This window comes from Anomaloglossus baeobatrachus, chromosome 2, assembly GCF_048569485.1.
Source record: "Anomaloglossus baeobatrachus isolate aAnoBae1 chromosome 2, aAnoBae1.hap1, whole genome shotgun sequence".
Lineage (NCBI taxonomy): Eukaryota > Metazoa > Chordata > Amphibia > Anura > Aromobatidae > Anomaloglossus > Anomaloglossus baeobatrachus.
Window position 1 is genome coordinate 356,617,890 of NC_134354.1, and position 21,536 is coordinate 356,639,425.

The window sequence follows — 21,536 nt, forward strand, 5'->3', positions numbered from 1 at the left end:
GATCACAGAGTGTCCCTGAGAATGCAAGACTGCTACCACTGCCGCCATGACCTTGGTGAACACCCGTGGGGCTGTCGCCAGACCAAATGGCAGAGCTACGAACTGAAGATGGTCGTCTCCTATCACGAAGCGTAGAAAGCATTGGTGCTCTGTAGCAATCGGCACGTGGAGATAAGCATCTTTGATGTCTATTGATGCTAGGAAATCCCCTTGAGACATTGACGCAATGACTGAGCGGAGGGATTCCATCCGGAACCGCCTGGCGTTCACATGCTTGTTGAGCAGTTTTAGGTCCAGAACAGGACGGAAGGAGCCGTCCTTTTTTGGAACCACAAAGAGATTGGAGTAAAATCCTCGCCCCAGTTCCTGAGGGGGGACAGGGATCACGACTCCTTCTGCTCTTAGAGAGTCCACCGCCTGCAGCAGGGCATCTGCTCGGTTGGGGTGTGGGGAGGTTCTGAAGAAACGAAGTGGAGGCCGAGAATTGAACTCGATTCTGTACCCGCGAGACAGAATGTCTGTTACCCACCGGTCTTTGACCTGTGACAGCCAAATGTCGCAAAAGCGGGAGAGCCTGCCACCGACCGAGGATGCGGAGGGAGGAGGCCGAAAGTCATGAGGTAGCCGCTTTGGAAGCGGTTCCTCCATTTGCTTTCCTGGGGCGTGAGTGAGCCCGCCAGGAATCTGAGCTCCCTTGTTCTTTCTGAGTCCTTTTGGACGAGGAGAATTGGGCCTTGCCCGAGCCCCGAAAGGACCGAAACCTCGACTGCCACTTTTTCTGTTGAGGTTTACTTGCTCTGGGCTGTGGTAAGGAAGAGTCCTTACCCTTGGACTGTTTTATGATTTCAGCCAATGGCTCACCAAACAGTCTGTCTCTAGATAATGGCAAGCTGGTTAAGCATTTTTTGGAACCAGCATCTGCTTTCCAGTCCTTTAACCATAAGGCTCTGCGCAAAACCACAGAATTGGCGGCCGCCATAGAGGTACGGCTCGTAGATTCTAGGACAGCATTGATAGCATAGGTCGCAAACGCAGACATTTGCGAAGTTAGGGACGCCACCTGCGGTACTGCTGGATGCATGATAGCATCCACCTGTGCCAGACCAGCTGAAATAGCTTGGAGTGCCCACACGGCCGCGAATGCTGGAGCAAACGGCGCGCCGATAGCTTCATAGACAGATTTCAACCAAAGGTCCATCTGTCTGTCGTTGGCATCTTTAAGTGAAGCGCCATCCTCTACTGCGACTATGGATCTAGCCGCAAGCTTGGAAATTGGGGGATCCACCTTTGGACACTGGGTCCAACGTTTGGCCACTTCAGCGGGAAAAGGATAACGGGTATCCTTAGAACGTTTAGAGAAACGCTTGTCTGGATGAGCGTCGTGCTTCTGGATTGATTCTCTGAAGTCAGAGTGGTCCAAAAAAGCACTTAATTTACGCTTGGGATACAGGAAATGGAACTTCTCCTGTTGTGCAGCTGCCTCCTCTGCAGAAGGGGCTGGGGGAGAAATATCCAACAGTCTATTAATCGCCGATATAAGGTCATTAACCATGGCGTCACCATCAGGGGCATCCAGATTGAGAGGGGCCTCAGGATTAGAATCCTGGTCACCGTCCTCAGTCTCATCACAGAGAGACTCTTCTCGCTGAGACCCTGAGCAGTGTGATGACGTCGAGGGTCTTTCCCAGCAAGCTCGCTTAGGCTGCCTGGGACTGTCATCTGAGTCAGAGACCTCAGCTTGTGATGCTTGAGACCCCCTTGAAGTACGGATTAGGTCCAACTGAGGGGGACCGGAGAGCATAGACACAGCAGTGTCCATGGTCTGAGGAACTGGCCTGGCCTGCAAGGTCTCCAGGATTTTTGTCATAGTCACAGACATTTTATCAGCAAACACTGCAAAGTCTGTCCCCGTCACCGGGGCAGGGTTCACAGGCGTCTCTGCCTGGGCTACCACCACATTAGGCTCTGGCTGACGAAGTGCCACTGGGACTGAACATTGCACACAATGTGAGTCATTGGAGCCTGCCGGTAGATCAGCCCCACATGCAGTACAAACAGTGTACACAGCCCGTGCCTTGGCAGCCTTGCGTTTTGCGGATGACATGTTGCTGCCTCCTCAGAGCAGTACAGGGTGTCCAGCCAAGAAGCGACCTTACAGTGCACTAAATAAATATATATATATATATATGGTACCAAGACAAAAGTACACTAATATATCACTGAGGCACTAGAGGGGCCAGCACTACTGTGCTGCTTACCGCCCGCTTAGGAGCGGTGTGTGGTCGCCAGAAATCCCTCTAGTCTGGGTCTCCCAGAGCCTGCTGCCTTTCCCCAGCCAGACCGCATGTGTAATGGCTGCCGGCGTCCTTGTGGAGAGGGGGGGCGGGCCCTGGGCGTACACCGACGAAGAGCGGGAAGTCTGCTTCCCCCTGTGCCTAGTGAGAGGGCTGGAGCATGTAAATAAAGCTCCAGCCCTCGGCGCTGCCAATTGAGCAGCGTTTCTCCCCTACCCTGAATGACAGGGTGGGGGCGGGAACGAAGCGGCGCTAGGCCGCAGAAGCCGGGGGCTAAAGTTAGAAGCGCCGCCGCCGTAAAAGCGCGGTCGGCGCAAAGTCCCCGGCGCACTACAAGTCGCAGCTGCGCCGCCGCTCCAGGAGCGGTCGGCGCAGTAGTTCCCAACATGTAACGTCACTCAGCAAAGCTGCAGTGACCTAACCCCAGCGCACAGCGCTACTGTCCCCGGCGCACTATAACGCTCAGCAAGCCTTGAGAGCGTCCGTGCCTGCCGGGGACACAGAGTACCTGAAAGTTGCAGGGCCTTGTCCCTGAACGGCACTCCCGCTCCCAATCCAGCAGGTTCTCTGGGTCTGTGGATGGAGCCCGGCCCCAGGGCTTGGGGGCCGGCAAGATCCCACTTCCACAGAGCCCTCCAGGGGATGTGGAAGGAAAACAGCATGTGGGCTCCAGCCTCTGTACCAGCAATAGGTACCTCAACCTTACAAGCACCAACCGCGGGTGAGAAGGGAGCATGCTGGGGGCCCCATATGGGCCCTCTTTTCTTCCATCCGATATAGCCAGCAGCTACTGCTGACTAAACAGTGGAGCTATGCGTGGATGTCTGACCTCCTTCGCACAAAGCAGAAAACTGGTGAGCCAGTGATCCCACTGGGGGTGTATAGCCAGAAGGGGAGGGGCCTTACACTTTTTAGTGTAATTGCTTTGTGTGGCCTCCGGAGGCAGTGCTATACACCCAATCGTCTGGGTCTCCCAATAGAGCGCCGAAGAAAATATATTTTGGCTTCCCTCACCAAGAGAACTACGATTTTGGGTTTCTTTTTTATTGACCAATTTAGCAGAAAACATAATCCCATATTATAAAAATTCTGTTTGTTTCAAAATATATAGTTCCTTTAAATACAAAAACAAACAACTAAACTATGTGGAAAAAAGTAACACATTCAATGTAAACTTCCTTTTAAGCAAAATCCCTTTGTAGGAATAAAACTGGTAAAATATGTAATAAAAATTGTAAATGTTTCATTAACCAAAAATACTTTCCTTCAGCAATAAAAAGGCCTCGTCAGCCACAATTCTGCTCTGCTAGCCAATACACAGTAACTTTCCATCAGGTTTCATAGAGTAGTGGTCATCACGTCTGCTTAACACGCAGAAGGTCCTGCGTTCAATCGCCAGTAAAACCGATCTGTTCTTGGTGTTGAAATAATACTCAATTAAACTACTATATATGAAGTTCTTGGCTTTGTTGCCGAATGATGGGATGTTTTGGCTTCCATCCCCAACAGAGCTACGAATTTGTTTTTTTTTCCATGGCGGTCAAAACTCGTCTCTAATTGCCATTACTTTGCAGGCTTTCAAAGGTTTCATAGTGTAGTGGAAATTACATCTGCTTTACACGCAGAAGGTCCTGGGTTCAATCCCCAGTGAAACGAATGTGTTCTTGGTGTTGAAATAATCCCCTATCAACCTGCAGTATATAAATTTCTTGGCTTTGTTGCCGAATAACTGGATGTTTTAGCTTCCATCACCAACAGAGCTACGAATTTGTTTTTTTTCCCCTGGCGGTCAAAACTCGTCTCTAATTGCTATTACTTTGCAGGATTTCAAAGGTTTCATAGTGTAGTGGTCATCACGTCTGCTTCACACGCAGAAGGTCCTGGGTTCAATCCCCAGTGAAACCAATCTGTTTTTGGTGTTGAAGTAATTTCCTATCGACTTGTAATATGTGAAATTCTTGGTTTTGTTGCGAAATGACAATACATTTTGGCTTCCATCACAAAGAGAACTACGATTTTGGGTTTCTTTTTTATTGACCATTTTAGCAGAAAACATAATCCCATATTATAAAAATACTATTTGTTTCAAAATATATAGTTCCCATAAATACAAAAGCAAAAGACCAAACTATGGAGAAAAGAGTAACACATTCAATATAAACTTCAATTTAAGCAAAATCCCTTTGTAAGAATAAAACTGGTAAAATATGTAATAATAATTGTAAATGTTTCATTAACCAAAAATACTTTCCTTCAGCAATAAAAAGGCCCCGTCAGTCACAATTCTGCGCTGCTAGCCAATACACAGTAACTTTTCGTCAGGTTTTATAGTGTAGTGGTCATCACGTCTGCCTAACACGCAGAAGGTCCTGGGTTCAATCCCCAGTGAAACCAATCTGTTCTTAGTGTTGAAATAATACGCTATCCAACTCCAATATATGAAGTTCTCGGCTTTGTTGCCGAATAACGGGATGTTTTGGCTTTCATCACAAACAGAACTACAAATTATTTTTTTTTTTCCCTGGCGGTCAAAACTCGTCTCTAAATGCCATTACTTTGCAGGATTTCACAGGTTTCATAGTAGAGTCGTCATCACGTCTACTTCACACGCAGGAGGTCATGGGTTCTATCCCCATTAAAATCAAGCTGTTTTCACTGATGAAGTAATTTGCTATCAACCTGTAACATATGAAATTCTTTGTTTTGTTGCCAACTGATAATATATTTTGGCTTCCATCACCAAGAGAACTACGATTTTGGGTTTCTTTTTTATTGACCATTTTAGCAGAAAACATAATCCCATATTATTAAAATCCTGTTTGTTTCAAAATATATAGTTCCTTTAAATACAAAAGCAAACAACTAAACTATGTGGAAAAAAGTAACACATTCAATGTAAACTTCCTTTTAAGCAAAATCCCTTTGTAGGAATAAAACTGGTAAAATATGTAATAAAAATTGTAAATGTTTCATTAACCAAAAATACTTTCCTTCAGCAATAAAAAGGCCCCGTCAGTCACAATTCTGCTCTGCTAGCCAATACACAGTAACTTTCCATCAGGTTTCATAGAGTAGTGGTCATCACGGCTGCATAACACGCAGAAGGTCCTGCGTTCAATCCCCAGTAAAACCAATTTGTTCTCGGTGTTGAAATAATACTCAATTAAACTACAATATATGAAGTTCTTGGCTTTGTTGCTGAATGATGGGATGTTTTGGCTTCCATCCCCAACAGAGCTACGAATTTGTTTTTTTTTTCCCTGGCGGTCAAAACTCGTCTCTAATTGCCATTACTTTGCAGGCTTTCAAAGGTTTCATAGTGTAGTGGAAATCACGTCTGCTTTACACGCAGACGGTCCTGGGTTCAATCCCCAGTGAAACCCATGTGTTCTTGGTGTTGAAATAATCCCCTATCAACCTGCAGTATATAAAGTTCTTGGCTTTGTTGCCGAATAACGGGATGTTTTAGCTTCCATCACCAACAGAGCTACGAATTTGTATTTTTTTCCCTGGCGGTCAAAACTCGTCTCTAATTGCCATTACTTTGCATAACTTCAAAGGTTTCATAGTGTAGTGGTCATCACGTCTGCTTCACACGCAGAAGTTCCTGTGTTCAATCCCCAGTGAAACCAATCTGTTTTTGGTGTTGAAGTAATTTCTTATCGACTTGTAATATGTGAAATTCTTGGTTTCGTTGCCAAATGACAATACATTTTGGCTTCCATCACAAAGAGAACTACGATTTTGGGTTTCTTTTTTATTGACCATTTTAGCAGAAAACATAATCCCATATTATAAAAATACTATTTGTTTCAAAATATATAGTTCCCATAAATACAAAAGCAAAAGACCAAACTATGGAGAAAAAAAGTAACACATTCAATATAAACTTCAATTTAAGCAAAATCCCTTTGTAAGAATAAAACTGGTAAAATATGTAATAATAATTGTAAATGTTTCATTAACCAAAAATACTTTCCTTCAGCAATAAAAAGGCCCCGTCAGTCACAATTCTGCTCTGCTAGCCAATACACAGTAACTTATCGTCAGGTTTCACAGTGTAGTGGTCATCACGTCTGCTTAACACACAGAAGGACCTGTGTTTAATCCCCAGTGAAACCAATCTGTTCTTAGTGTTGAAATAACACGCTATCCAATTACAATATATGAAGTTCTCGGCTTTGTTGCCGTATGACGGGATGTTTTGGCTTCCATCACAAACAGAACTACAAATTATTATTTTTTTTCCCCTGGCGGTCAAAACTCGTCTCTAAATGCCATTACATTTCACAGGTTTCATAGTGGAGTCGTCATCACGTCTACTTCACACGCAGAAGTTCCTGGGTTCAATCCCCAGTAAAAACAAACCGTTTTCGCTGTTGAAGTAATTTGCTATCAACCTGTAACATATGAAATTCTTTGTTTTGTTGCCAACTGATAATATATTTTGGCTTCCCTCACCAAGAGAACTACGATTTTGGGTTTCTTTTTTATTGACCATTTTAGCAGAAAACATAATCCCATATTATAAAAATCCTGTTTGTTTCAAAATATATAGTTCCTTTAAATACAAAAGCAAACGACTAAACTATGTAGAAAAAGTAACACATTCAATGTAAACTTCCATTTAAGCAAAATCCCTTTGTAGGAATAAAACTGGTAAAATATGTAATAATAATTGTAAATGTTTCATTAACCAAAAATACTTTCCTTCAGCAATAAAAAGGCCCCGTCAGTCATAATTCTGCTCTGCTAGCCAATACACAGTAACTTTTCGTCAGGTTTCATAGTGTAGTGGTCATCATTTCTGCTTAACATGCAGAAGGTCCTGGGTAGAGTTGAGCGCGGTTCGAGGTTCTCCAGTTATAGGCTCGAGTGATTTTGGGGGCTGTTCGAGATCGAACTAGAACTCGAGCTTTTTGCAAAAGCTCGATAGTTCTAAATGCGTTCGAGAACGGTTCTAGCAGCAAAAAGCAGGGCTTTTTACAGCTATAGTGTGCAGGAGCCATCGCTGGCAGCCTGCCACAAGCTGGTAACCAAGATAAACATCGGGTATCCAACCAAAGCGCTTTGGTTAGTAACCCGATGTTTATCCTAGTTACGTGCAGGAAGCCCACACTTCCCCGCTCAGCTCGCTCCGCCCCCTCCTGCCCGCGGCATGTACACACGTACACACGTATACACACACACACACACACACACACACGGTCCCTCTCGGCTTACCTGCGGTCGGCCCGGGGGCAGCAGTCCTTGGCACTGGAAACTGTGGCTGCCGGCCCTTTAAGGCCCGCAGACCACAGCGTTCACTGTGTTCTCCTGCATTGAGCATCATCTGTGGGCGGAGCTACCGCCCGGCGTCCTGCTCGGTCGCACAGATGAAGGAGTCACAGTGCCAGCCAGCGACTCCCAGCACATCGCTTCCCTCCGGCGCTGTGTGGGCCCCATCTGCACCGTGACCTGATCAGTATGTGGGACATCACTCCCTCCCCGCCCCTCCCTGTCCCCCTGTGCGTGTGTGTGCCCCGCAGAGCCATGTGTGTGGCCTCCGGAGCCGCGTGTGTGGGCCCCGCAGAGCAAGGTGTGTGTTTGTATGTATGCATGCAGCAGAGCAGTATGCGTGTCTATATGTATGTATATATGCAGCAGAGCAGTATGCGTGTCTGTATGTATGTATGTATATATGCAGCAGAGCAGTATGCGTGTCTGTATGTATGTATATATGCAGCAGAGCAGTATGCGTGTCTGTATGTATGCATGTATATATGCAGCAGAGCAGTATACGTGTCTGTATGTATGTATATATATATGCAGCAGAGCAGTATACGTGTCTGTATGTATGTATGTATATATGCAGCAGAGCAGTATGCGTGTCTGTATGTATGTATGTATATATGTAGCAGAGTAGTATGCGTGTCTGTATGTATGTATATATATATGCAGCAGAGCAATATGCGTGTCTGTCTGTATGTATGCATGTATGTATGTATGCAGCAGAGCAGTATACGTGTCTGTATGTATGTATATATGTAGCAGAGTAGTATGCGTGTCTGTATGTATATATATATGCAGCAGAGCAATAAGCGTGTCTGTCTGTATGTATGCATGTATGTATGCAGCAGAGCAGTATGCGTGTCTGTATGTATGTATGTATATATGCAGCAGAGCAGTATGCGTGTCTGTATGTATGTATATATGGAGCAGAGCAGTATGCGTGTCTGTATGTATGCATGTATGTATGCAGCAGAGCAGTATACGTGTCTGTATGTATGTATGTATATATGCAGCAGAGCAGTATGCGTGTCTATATGTATGTATGTATATATGCAGCAGAGCAGTATGCGTGTCTGTATGTATGTATGTATATATGCAGCAGAGCAGTATGCGTGTATGTATGTATATATGCAGCAGAGCAGTATGCGTGTCTGTATGTATGTATGTATGTATGCAGCAGAGCAGTATATGTGTCTGTATGTATGTATGTATGTATGCAGCAGAGCAGTATGCGTGTCTGTATGTATGTATATATTCAGCAGAGCAGTATGCGTGTATGTATGTATGTATGTATATATGCAGCAGAGCAGTATGCGTGTATGTATGTATATATGCAGCAGAGCAGTATGCGTGTCTGTATGTATGTATGTATATATGTAGCAGAGTAGTATGTGTGTCTGTCTGTATGTATGCATGTATGTATGCAGCAGAGCAGTATACGTGTCTGTATGTATGTATATATGTAGCAGAGCAGTATGCATGTCTGTATGTATGTATGTATGTATGTATATATGCAGCAGAGCAGTATGCGTGTATGTATGTATATATGCAGCAGAGCAGTATGCGTGTCTGTATGTATGTATGTATATATGTAGCAGAGTAGTATGCGTGTCTGTATGTATATATATATGCAGCAGAGCAGTATGCGTGTCTGTCTGTATGTATGCATGTATGTATGCAGCAGAGCAGTATACGTGTCTGTATGTATGTATATATGTAGCAGAGCAGTATGCGTGTATGTATATATATATGCAGCAGAGCAGTATGCGTGTCTGTATGTATGTATGTATATATGTAGCAGAGTAGTATGCGTGTATGTATGTATGTATATATATATGCAGCAGAGCAATATGCGTGTCTGTCTGTATGTATGCATGTATGTATGCAGCAGAGCAGTATGCGTGTCTGTATGTATGCATGTATGTATGCAGCAGAGCAGTATGCGTGTCTGTATGTATGCATGTATGTATGCAGCAGAGCAGTATACGTGTCTGTATGTATGTATGTATATATGCAGCAGAGCAGTATGCGTGTCTATATGTATGTATGTATAAATGCAGCAGAGCAGTATGCGTGTCTATGTATGTATGTATATATGTAGCAGAGTAGTATGCGTGTCTGTATGTATGTATGTATATATGCAGCAGAGCAGTATGCGTGTCTATGTATGTATGTATATATGTAGCAGAGTAGTATGCGTGTCTGTATGTATGTATATATGCAGCAGAGCAGTATGCGTGTCTATGTATGTATGTATATATGTAGCAGAGTAGTATGCGTGTCTGTATGTATGTATATATATATGCAGCAGAGCAATATGCGTGTCTGTCTGTATGTATGCATGTATGTATGCAGCAGAGCAGTATGCGTGTCTGTATGTATGCATGCAGAGCAGTATGCGTGTCTGTCTGTATGTATGTATGTATGTATGCAGAAGAGCAGTATGCGTGTCTGTTTGTATGTATGTATGCATGTATGTATGCAGCAGAGCAGTATGCGTGTCTGTCTGTATGTATGTATGCAGCAGAGCAGTGTGTGTGTGTGTGTCTGTATGTATGTATGCAGCAGAGCAGTATGTGTGTGTCTGTCTATATGTATGTATGTAGCAGAGCAGTGTGTGTGTGTCTGTCTATATGTATGTATGCATGCAGAGCAGTATGTGTGTGTCTGTATGTATGTATGTATGCAGCATAGCAGTGTGTGTCTCTGTATGTATGCATGTATGATGTGTATCTATGTATGTCAGTGTATATGACTGTATAGATTTGTCTGTTTATATGTATTTTTGTGAGTTTGCCTTTAAATATGTATATGTACGTGTATGTATCTGTGTATGTGTGTGTGTCTGCGTGTTTATGGGGCCCACTGGGACTCTTCCACCCGGGGCCCACAAAAACCTGGAGCCGGCCCTGCCTGCGGTGATGAAGTCCCGCCATCCCGACCTCAGCGCTGTCACTGTCCTTCATGGCCGCCGCTTGTCACATCACCTTCTCTCGCTTCCGACCCGAGACTGACTAGCGGTGACGTCACGGGCCTCTCGCGATTCTTGGCTGTGAAGGCGGCGGTCATTGAACTCAGTGACAGGGGCTGTCAGTGTGCTGGAGATCAGCGCAGGTAATGTACCTCGCTGACAGCAGCACTTGTCATCCCCTGCAGTGACCTGGGCTGACCCATTGATGTTAGCTCAGGTCACTGCACTGCTCTCCCAGCCAATGGGGAACATCCTGCTCTTCATTGACTGGGACAGTGTGGATCATCATGGCAACCCCTTGGATTACACCAGACCTGGATTTGTTTTTCATTCTAATAAATTGGTTAAAGAGTTAATGATTTGGGGAGTGTTTTTTCAAATAAAAATGTGTTTGTCGTCTATTTTTTTTTATTACTGACTGGGTTGGTGATGTCGGGTATCTGATAGACGCCTGACCTCACCAACCCCAGGGCTTAATGCCAGGTGACATTACACATCTGGTATTAACCCCATATATTACCCCGTTTGCCACCGCACCAGGGCGCGGGATGAGCTTGGGCGAAGCACCAGGATTGGCGCATCTAATGGATGCGCCACTTCTGGGGCGGCTGCGGCCTGCTATTTTTAGGCTGGGGAGAGTCCAATAACCATGGACCTCCCTAGTCTGAGAATATCAGGCCTCAGTTGTCTGCTTTACCTTGGCTGGTGATCCAATTTTGGGGGACCCCTACGTGTTTTTTTTTTAATTATTTATTTAATTTAAAATAACAGCGTGGGGTGCCCTCAGTTTTGGATTACCAGCCAAGGTGAGGTTGCCAGCTGTGGCCTGCAGGCTGCAGCCGTCTGCTTTACCCTAGCTGGCTACAAAACTAGGGGGAACCCTACGTCATTTTGTTTTCATTTTTTTGGCTAAATACAAAGCTAAGCACCCCTTAGTGCCACATGAAAGGCACCAAAGGGTGCTCCACTTTTTCTCCACTTTTTATCCATTTTTTTCTCCACTTTTTCTCCACTTTTTATCCACTTTTTATCCATTTTTTTCTCCACTTTTTCTCCACTTTTTCTCCACTTTTTCTCTACTTTTTCTTCACTTTTTCTCCACTTTTTATCCATTTTTTCTCCACTTTTTCTCCACTTTTTCTCCGTTCTTTTTCTATGGTCGGTCTACCCATTAGCTCTGCCATGCATACTGTAGCTCTACACCTACTGCACATGTTACTTTATGATTGACATCTTTTTCGTACCAGAGCTGTCTAAGCCTACTCTGACCCCATATTTGTCATTACTATATTGTCCTTGTACTGTATTATGACATTTGTATCATGTGTTTCATTTCTTGCTGTGTTGCAATTTTTTTGCTGCATCCCAATTGTACCTCTACATTGTTCGAGTTTATGTTATTGTTCTCTCACTCTTATGTGATACTGATTATTGTCATTTTTCATGATTACATGCAGATAAGTCCAATCTGACGAAGGCTCAGGCCGAAACGTCATTTGTAACTTGTTTTGGACAAAAAAATATATGCTTATGAAAATTTTTTTTTTCTTAATACGGACCAATAAAGAGTGATTTTGCATTACTATCCATTGTGACTTACTGACTTAGTCTGGGAGATTTAGAGTGCCGAGGCTACTCACTAATTTTATCTATTATTACCTCAGAGCACCTATATACCAGTGAGCAGAGCTTCCTCTACAGTAGTTCTCCTGATTAGGCATGCCCTTACCTCATGAGCAGGGCATTGCAGCTTTGGTAGCAACCATTACGACATGGACTCTGCTTCTGTGGACCCGGGGAGAGTGAGTGCAGATTCATTGCACCCACACTCCTCACATGAAGGGTCCGCACTCCTAGAAAATGGGGGATACGTTCCCTGAGTGTCTCCCCCCCCATATTCTAGACGGTCCAGAGTCGTCGTGGGACCCCTTTATTTTTTTTCTTACAATAAATTGGTGAAAGAGGAAATGTTTTGGGGACTGTTTTTTCAAATAAATTTCTTTTGTCGATTTTTTTTTTTTTGATAGTACTGACAGTTTATGATGTTGGGTATCTAATAGACGCCATAACATCACAAACTGCTGGGCTTGATCTCAGGTGACTTTACAGCTAGTATCAACCCGATTTATTACCCCGTTTGCCACTGCACCGGGGCACGGGATGAGCTGGGGTGAAGCGCCAGAATTGGCGCATCTAGTGGATGCGCCACGTCTGGGGTGCCTGCGGCCTGCTATTTTTAGGCTGTGAAGGCCCAATAACTCTGTACCTTCCCACCCTGAGAATACCAGACCACAGCTGTCTGCTTTACCTTGGCTGGTGATCCAATTTGGGGGGGACCCTACTTTTATTGTGTAATTATTAATATTTATAAAATAATTATAAAAAAGAGCCTGAGGGGACCTCCACATTGGATCCCAAACCACGGTAAAGCTGCCAGCTGTGGTTTTCAGGCTACAACCGTCTGCTTTACCTTAGCTGGCTATCAAAAATGGGGGGACCCAACGTCATTTTTTTTTTTAACTATTTATTAAATAGAAAAAATTAATGGGCTTCCCTGTATTTTGATTGCCAACCAAGGTAACGGCAGGCAGACTGGGGTGGCAACCCATAACTGTCTGCTTTATCTGCACTGAGAATCAAAAATACCGCGGAGCGCTACGTCATTTTTTTAAAGATTTATTTTTACAGCACTGTGATGTCCAGCAATCAAAATACAGGGAAGCCCATTTTGTTTTTAGTTATTTAAATAAATAATTAAAAAAAAATATATATGGGCTCCCGCTGCATTTTTTGTATTGCTAGGTAAGGGTAATCCAAGCAGCTACTGGCTGCTAACCCCCACTGCTTGGTGTTACCTTCACTGGCAATGGAAAATCCAGGGAAGCATTTTTTATTTTTTTTGCCAAAAAACTACAAAAAAAGGACGTGAGCTTCGCCATATTTTTGTATGCTAGCCAGGTATAGCAGGCAGGTGCTGGAAGAGTTGGATACAGCGCCAGAAGATGGCGCTTCTTTGAAAATGCCATTTTCTGAGGCAGCTGCAGACTGCAATTCGCAGCAGTGGGGCCCAGAAAGCTCAGGCCAACCTGTGCTGCGGATTCCAATCCCCAGCTGCCTAGTTGTACCTGGCTGGACAAAAAAATGGGGAGAAGCCTACGTCATTTGTTTTCTAATTATTTAATGAAATTCATGAAATAATAAAAAAAGGGCTTCCCTTTATTTTTTGTTACCAGCCGGGTACAAATAGGCAACTGGGGGTTGGGGGCAGCCGTACCTGCCTGCTGTACCTGGCTTACATACAAAAATATGGTGAAGCCCACATCATTTTTTCAGGGGGCAAAAAACTTCTGCATACAGTCCTGGATGGAATAGTAGAAAGAGAAATCACCAGCACTTGAATCCAGGCAAATTTACTTAAAATGAAAAAATTCTTTATTTTCTTGTCATTAAAAATCCATATAATGGTGGTTATGCCCTGTTTCAGAGAGGACGCGTTTCGAACGTCTAGTTCTTATTCAATCTCTACACCAACTAGTCAACGGATTGTTTAAAAAGGGGGCTAAACCCAGCCACATAATCAATGGTAACAAGGAGCATGGTGTCTGCAAAGAAATTAACTCTATAAGGTAAACTCGTTTACATTTCAATGTATGAATTTGAGAAATCTCCATATATATACATAACAAGTTTAATAGGCAAACATTATTTCATTCCTTTTGTTCAAACCCTGGGGAAATCTTGTACCCATTAAAAAAATCCATTTTATTTCCCTTTGAAAAAGTATATCCCTTAGATTTCCGCCTCTCTTGGGTAATTTAATTTTCTCAATGGCATTAACTTTCATGCCATTGAGATTGCCCGCATGTGCGTCCCGAAAATGTTGGGACGCACCTGACAATTTTCTGGTAGTGGCATTGTTCACATCGTAGATGTGCTCCGATATTCTTTTTTTAAGGGATCTACAAGTACTGCCTATATATTGTAGTTGGCAGATCGTACAAGATATCAGGTAAACTACATGATCTGAGCTGCAGTTTATTAGGGACATAATTTCATAGGTTTTTTTATCCGTATAGGAGGTGAAATTTTTTGTATTGGACATGTATCTACAAAGACCACAAGCTTTATGTCCACATTTATAAGAGCCTGTGGTAGACAACCAACTGCCAGTATTTTTTTCTTTTTCATTGGAAAAGCCGCGTCTATTAGTATGGTCGCTAGGTGACAATATAGATCCTAAAGTACTATTTCTTTTTGAAACAAATTTTACCCCCTCCTTCAGGATATCATGAAGAATATCATCAGTGGATAAAATCGGTAAGTATTTTTTGATAATTTTTATTACTTCATGATAATTTTTGCTATACATGGTGGAAAAAACTACTTGTGATTCCTTCTGGGGGGTAGTTTTGTTCATTTCCAAATATTGTGATCTACTTTTGGTATTAGCTTTAAATTTAGCTTTTTCAAGGTTTTTAGAACTATACCCTCTAGCTAAAAATCTTTTTTCTATGATGTTACATTCCGACTCAAAGCTAGTTTCAGTGGTACAACACCTCTTGGCACGGATATATTCTCCAGTAGGGATGTTATTTATGACATGTTTAGGGTGGCAACTCCCCGCATGTAAAAGGGAGTTCCCTGAAATGGGCTTTCTATACAGACTACAATTTATTTCTCCATTAGTACTATTTCCATAGAGTTGTATATCTAAAAAATTAATTTTTGATGAATCTTGGAAAAACGTAAAGGAAAGATTGTGGGCATTGTTATTAATGTAAGATACAAAATCTTCAATCTTTTGGTTGGGATTTTGCCACACAATAAGTATATCGTCTATATACCTTAAATAAAGTGCTATATCCGATGAAAAAGGATTGCATTGGTTAAATATAAACTGTTCCTCCCACCAGAACATAACGTCCTGGATGGAGTATGCTGAGCCTTGTAGTTCTGCAGCTGCTGTGTGTCTGTATGGAGAAGAGCAGACAGCAGCTGCAGAACTACAAGGCTCAGCATACTCCATCCAGGACTGTATGCAGAATTTTTTTGCCCACCAAAAAAATGACGTGGGCTTCGCCATATTTTTGTATGCTAGCCAGGTACAGCAGGCAGCCACGGGCTGCCTCCAACCCCCAGTTGCCTATTTGTACCCGGCTGGGAACCAAAAATATAGGGAAGTCCGTTTTTTTTAATTATTTCCCTTATTTCATGAAATAATTAAAAAACAAATGACGTGGGCTTCGTCCCCTTTTTTGTGTCCAGCCGGGTACAACTAGGCAGCTGGGGATTGGAATCCGCAGCACAGGTTAGCCCGAGGTTTCTGGGCGCCTCTGCTGCGAATTTCAGTCCGCAGCCGTCCCAGAAAATGGCGCTCTCATAGAAGCGCCATCATCTGGCGCTGTATCCAACTCTTCCAACAGCCCTGAAGCCGGGTGGCTTGTTGGGTAATCATGAGTTAATACTGGCTTTGATTTACTAGCCAGTATTAAGCCAGAGATTCTTAATGTCAGGCACGTTTGACCCGGCCATTAAGAATCTCCAATAAAGGGTTAAAAAAAAACACCACACAGAGAAAAAAATACTTTAATAGAAATAAATACACAGACACATTAGAGACTCCATCTTTATTACCCCCTGTCAGCCCTCCACGATCCTGCTCTTCTGTCTTCTTTCTTTCTAGTGTAGTAGTAGTGACGATTGTAGTGAGGATGAGGTTCACCAGCTCATCACTTGGGGCTGAGGAACCTCATCCTCACTACAATCCTCACTAGTGTAGTAGTAGTGATGAGTGTAGTGAGGATGAGTTTACCCAGCTCATCACTTGGGGCTGAGGAACCTCATCCTCACTACAATCCTCACTAGTGTAGTAGTAGTGACGATTGTAGTGAGGATAAGTTTACCCAGCTCATCACTTGGGGCTGAGGAACCTCATCCTCACTACAATCATCACTAGTGTAGTAGTAGTGACGATTGTAGTGAGGAAGAGTTTACCCAGCTCATCACTTGGGGCTGAGGAACCTCATCCTCACTACAATCATCACTAGTGTAGTAGTAGTGACGATTGTAGTGAGGATGAGTTTACCCAGCTCATCACTTGGGGCTGAGGAACCTCATCCTCACTACAATCATCACTAGTGTAGTAGTAGTGACGATTGTAGTGAGGATGAGTTTACCCAGCTCATCACTTGGGGCTGAGGAACCTCATCCTCACTACAATCCTCACTAGTGTAGTAGTAGTGACGATTGTAGTGAGGATGAGATTACCCAGCTCATCACTTGGGGCTGAGGAACCTCATCCTCACTACAATCCTCACTACAATCGGGAAGCAGCGTGCAGCCTTCACTCCGTGAGTGATCAGTGCTGGCTGTCAGCGGTAACAGCGGTAACGCTGACAGACGCGTTACCATAGCAACGGTGCTCTCGGAGCCGCAGTTAGCGGTGACGTCACCGCTAACTGCGTTGCTATGGCAACGGTGATCTCCGTTAATGACCGGAGTCGACCGTGTGCTAGAGCATGTCGCCGGTACACGGCGATACACATATGTGCACCGTGTACCGGAGAGATGCACTCGCAGGTCCTACATGACGCGTCATAGTCATATGACCAGTCTGTAGCCAATGAGATAATAGCCACGTGACTGGTCACATGGCTATTTTGACGTCATGATAGGTCCTGCATCTCAGCTGGCAGTGCTGGTCACGGGGAGGATTCAGCGATCATTGGATGGAATAGCGGCAGGAGACAGAGTACAGGAGGGATCGCGGGGACCGGTAAGTGTTATGGCAATGTTTATTAACTGTTTGTGTACATTTATAATGCATTTTATGTGTTTGTGATTGCCTCCCATTATAGCCTATTGGTTCGAGTTCGGTTCGTCGAACGTTCGACGAACCGAACTCGAACGGGATACCCGTTCGGCGAACCGACTCGAGCCGAACCGCGACCGGTTCGCTCATCTCTAGTCCTGGGTTCAATCCCCAGTGAAACCAATCTGTTCTTAGTTTTGAAATAATACGCTATCCAACTCCAATATATGATGTTCTCGGCTTTGTTGCCGAATGACGGGATGTTTTGGCTTCCATCACAAACAGAACTACAAATTATTTTTTTTTTTCCCCCTGGCGGTCAAAACTCGTCTCTAAATGCCATTACTTTGCAGGTTTTCACAGGTTTCATAGTGGAGTCGTCATCACGTCTACTTCACACGCAGAAGGTCCTGGGTTCACTCCCCTGTAAAAACAAGCCGTTTCCGCCGTAGAAGTAATTTGCTATCAACCTGTAACATATGAAATTCTTTGTTTTGCTGCCAACTGATAATATATTTTGGCTTCCATCACCAAGAGAACTACGATTTTGGGTTTCTTTTTTATTGACCATTTTAGCAGAAAACATAATCCCATATTATAAAAATCCTGTTTGTTTCAAAATATATAGTTCCTTTAAATACAAAAGCAAACAACTAAACTATGTGGAAAAAAGTAACACATTCAATGTAAACTTCCTTTTAAGCAAAATCCCTTTGTAGGAATAAAACTGGTAAAATATGTAATAAAAATTGTAAATGTTTCATTACCCAAAAATACTTTCCTTCAGCAATAAAAAGGCCCCGTCAGTCACAATTCTGCTCTGCTGGCCAATACACAGTAACTTTCCATCAGGTTTCATAGAGTAGTGGTCATCACGTCTGCTTAACACGCAGAAGGTCCTGCGTTCAATCCCCAGTAAAACCAATCTGTTCTTGGTGTTGAAATAATACTCAATTAAACTACAATAAATGAAGTTCTTGGCTTTGTTGCCGAATGATGGGATGTTTTGGCTTCCATCCCCAACAGAGCTACGAATTTGTTTTTTTTTTCCCTGGCGGTCAAAACTCGTCTCTAATTGCCATTACTTTGAAGGCTTTCGAAGGTTTCATAGTGTAGTGGAAATCATGTCTGCTTTACACGCAGAAGGTCCTGGGTTCAATCCCCAGTGAAACCCATGTGTTCTTGGTGTTGAAATAATCCCCTATCAACCTGCAGTATATAAAGTTCTTGGCTTTGTTGCCGAATAACGGGATGTTTTAGCTTCCATCACCAACAGAGCTACGAATTTGTTTTTTTTCCCCTGGCGGTCAAAACTCGACTCTAATTGCCATTACTTTGCAGGATTTCAAAGGTTTCATAGTGTAGTGGTCATCACGTCTGCTTCACGCGCAGAAGGTCCTGGGTTCAATCCCCAGTGAAACCAATCTGTTTTTGGTGTTGATGTAATTTCCTATCGACTTGTAATATGTGAAATTCTTGGTTTCGTTGCCAAATGACAATACATTTTGGCTTCCATCACAAAGAGAACTACGATTTTGGGTTTCTTTTTTATTGACCATTTTAGCAGAAAACATAATCCCATATTATAAAAATCCTATTTGTTTCAAAATATATAGTTCCCATAAATACAAAAGCAAAAGACCAAACTATGGAGAAAAAAGTAACACATTCAATATAAACTTCAAATTAAGCAAAATCCTTTTGTAGGAATAAAACTGGTAAAATATGTAATAATAATTGTAAATGTTTCATTAACCAAAAATACTTTCCTTCAGCAATAAAAAGGCCCCGTCAGTCACAATTCTGCTCTGCTAGCCAATACACAGTAACTTTCCATCAGGTCCTGGATTCAATCCCCAGTGAAACCAATCTGTTCTTAGTGTTGAAATAATACGCTATCCAACTACAATATATGAAGTTCTCGGCTTTTTTGCCGAATGACGGGATGTTTTGGCTTCCATCACAAACAGAACTACAAATTATTTTTTTTTTCCCCTGGCGGTCAAAACTCGTCTCTAAATGCCATTACTTTGCAGGATTTCACAGGTTTCATAGTGGAGTCGTCATCACGTCTACTTCACACGCAGAAGGTCCTGGGTTCAATCCCCAGTAAAAACAAGCCGTTTTCGCTGATCAAGTAATTTGCTATCAACCTGTAATATATGAAATTCTTGGTTTTGTTGCCAACTGATAATATATTTTGGCTTCCCTCACCAAGAGAACTACGATTTTGGGTTTCTTTTTTATTGACCATTTTAGCAGAAAACATAATCCCATATTATAAAAATCCTGTTTGTTTCAAAATATATAGTTCCTTTAAATACAAAAGCAAACAACTAAACTATGTGGAAAAAAGTAACACATTCAATGTAAACTTCCTTTTAAGCAAAATCCCTTTGTAGGAATAAAACTGGTAAAATATGTAATAAAAATTGTAAATGTTTCATTAACCAAAAATACTCTCCTTCAGCAATAAAAAGGCCCCGTCAGTCACAATTCTGCTCTGCTAGCCAATACACAGTAACTTTCCATCAGGTTTCATAGAGTAGTGGTCATCACGTCTGCTTAACACGCAGAAGGTCCTGCGTTCAATCCCCAGTAAAACCAATCTGTTCTTGTTGGTGAAATAATACTCAATTAAACTACAAGTTTTGAAGCTCTTGGCTTTGTTGCCGAATGATGGGAGGTAATTTGCTATCAACCTGTAACATATGAAATTCTTTCTTTTATTGCCAACTGATAATATATTTTGGCTTCCATCACCAAGAGAACTACGATTTTGGGTTTCTTTTTTATTGACCATTTTAGCAGAAAACATAATCCCATATTATAAAAATCCTGTTTGTTTCAAAATATATAGTTCCTTTAAATACAAAAGCAAACAACTAAACTATGTGGAAAAAAGTAACACATTCAATGTAAACTTCCATTTAAGCAAAATCCCTTTGTAGGAATAAAACTGGTAAAATATGTAATAAAAATTGTAAATGTTTCATTAACCAAAAATACTTTCCTTCAGCAATAAAAAGGCCGCGTCAGTCACAATTCTGCTCTGCTAGCCAATACACAGTAACTTCCCATCAGGTTTCATAGAGTAGTGGTCATCACGTCTGCATAACACGCAGAAGGTCCTGCGTTCAATCCCCAGTAAAACCAATTTGTTCTTGGTGTTGAAATAATACTCAATTAAACTACAATACATGAAGTTCTTGGCTTTGTTGATGAATGATGGGAAGTAATTTGCTATCAACCTGTAACATATGAAATTCTTGGTTTTGTTGCCAACTGATAATATATTTTGGCTTCCCTCACCAAGAGAACTACGATTTTGGGTTTCTTTTTTATTGACCATTTTAGCAGAAAACATAATCCCATATTATAAAAATCCTGTTTGTTTCAAAATATATAGTTCCTTTAAATACAAAAGTAAACAACTAAACTATGTGGAAAAAAGTAACACATTCAATGTAAACTTCCTTTTAAGCAAAATCCCTTTGTAGGAATAAAACTGGTAAAATATGTAATAAGAATTGTAAATGTTTCATTAACCAAAAATACTTTCCGTCAGCAATAAAAAGGCCCCGTCAGTCACAATTTTGCTCTGCTAGCCAATACACAGTAACTTCCCATCAGGTTTCATAGAGTAGTGGTCATCACGTCTGCTTAACACGCAGAAGGTCCTGCGTTCAATCCCCAGTAAAACCAATCTGTTCTTGGTGTTGAAATAATACTCAATTAAACTACAATATATGAAGTTCTTGGCTTTGTTGCTGAATGATGGGATGTTTTGGCTTCCATCCCCAACAGAGCTACGAATTTGTTTTTTTTTTTTCCCTGGCGGTCAAAACTCGTCTCTAATTGCCATTACTTTGCAGGCTTTCAAAGGTTTCATAGTGTAGTGGAAATCACGTCTGCTTTACACGCAGAAGGTCCTGGGTTCAATCCCCAGTGAAACCCATGTGTTCTTGGTGTTGAAATAATCCCCTATCAACCTGCAGTATATAAAGTTCTTGGCTTTGTTGCCGAATAATGGGATGTTTTAGCTTCCATCACCAACAGAGCTACGAATTTGTTTTTTTTCCCCTGGCGGTCAAAACTCATCTCTAATTGCCATTACTTTGCAGAATTTCAAAGGTTTCATAGTGTAGTGGTCATCACGTCTGCTTCTCACACTCAGAAGGTCCTGGAT

The 21,536-nt window shown here is 42.5% G+C and overlaps 6 non-coding genes across 6 annotated transcripts; all 6 read left to right on the forward strand.

The window, feature by feature from the left end:
- Nucleotides 1-4,126: 4,126 nt before the first annotated feature.
- TRNAV-CAC (transfer RNA valine (anticodon CAC)) lies at nucleotides 4,127-4,199 on the forward strand. The gene has a single exon. It is a non-coding gene; the product is annotated as a tRNA-Val (tRNA).
- A 416-nt stretch (nucleotides 4,200-4,615) lies between these two features.
- On the forward strand, nucleotides 4,616-4,688 carry TRNAV-AAC (transfer RNA valine (anticodon AAC)). The gene has a single exon. It is a non-coding gene; the product is annotated as a tRNA-Val (tRNA).
- A 916-nt stretch (nucleotides 4,689-5,604) lies between these two features.
- Nucleotides 5,605-5,677, forward strand: TRNAV-UAC (transfer RNA valine (anticodon UAC)). The gene has a single exon. It is a non-coding gene; the product is annotated as a tRNA-Val (tRNA).
- A 12,771-nt stretch (nucleotides 5,678-18,448) lies between these two features.
- On the forward strand, nucleotides 18,449-18,521 carry TRNAV-UAC (transfer RNA valine (anticodon UAC)). Its single transcript has one exon. It is a non-coding gene; the product is annotated as a tRNA-Val (tRNA).
- A 176-nt stretch (nucleotides 18,522-18,697) lies between these two features.
- Nucleotides 18,698-18,770, forward strand: TRNAV-CAC (transfer RNA valine (anticodon CAC)). Its single transcript has one exon. It is a non-coding gene; the product is annotated as a tRNA-Val (tRNA).
- Nucleotides 18,771-21,231: 2,461 nt separating this feature from the next.
- Nucleotides 21,232-21,304, forward strand: TRNAV-UAC (transfer RNA valine (anticodon UAC)). Its single transcript has one exon. It is a non-coding gene; the product is annotated as a tRNA-Val (tRNA).
- The last annotated feature ends 232 nt before the right edge of the window (nucleotides 21,305-21,536 follow it).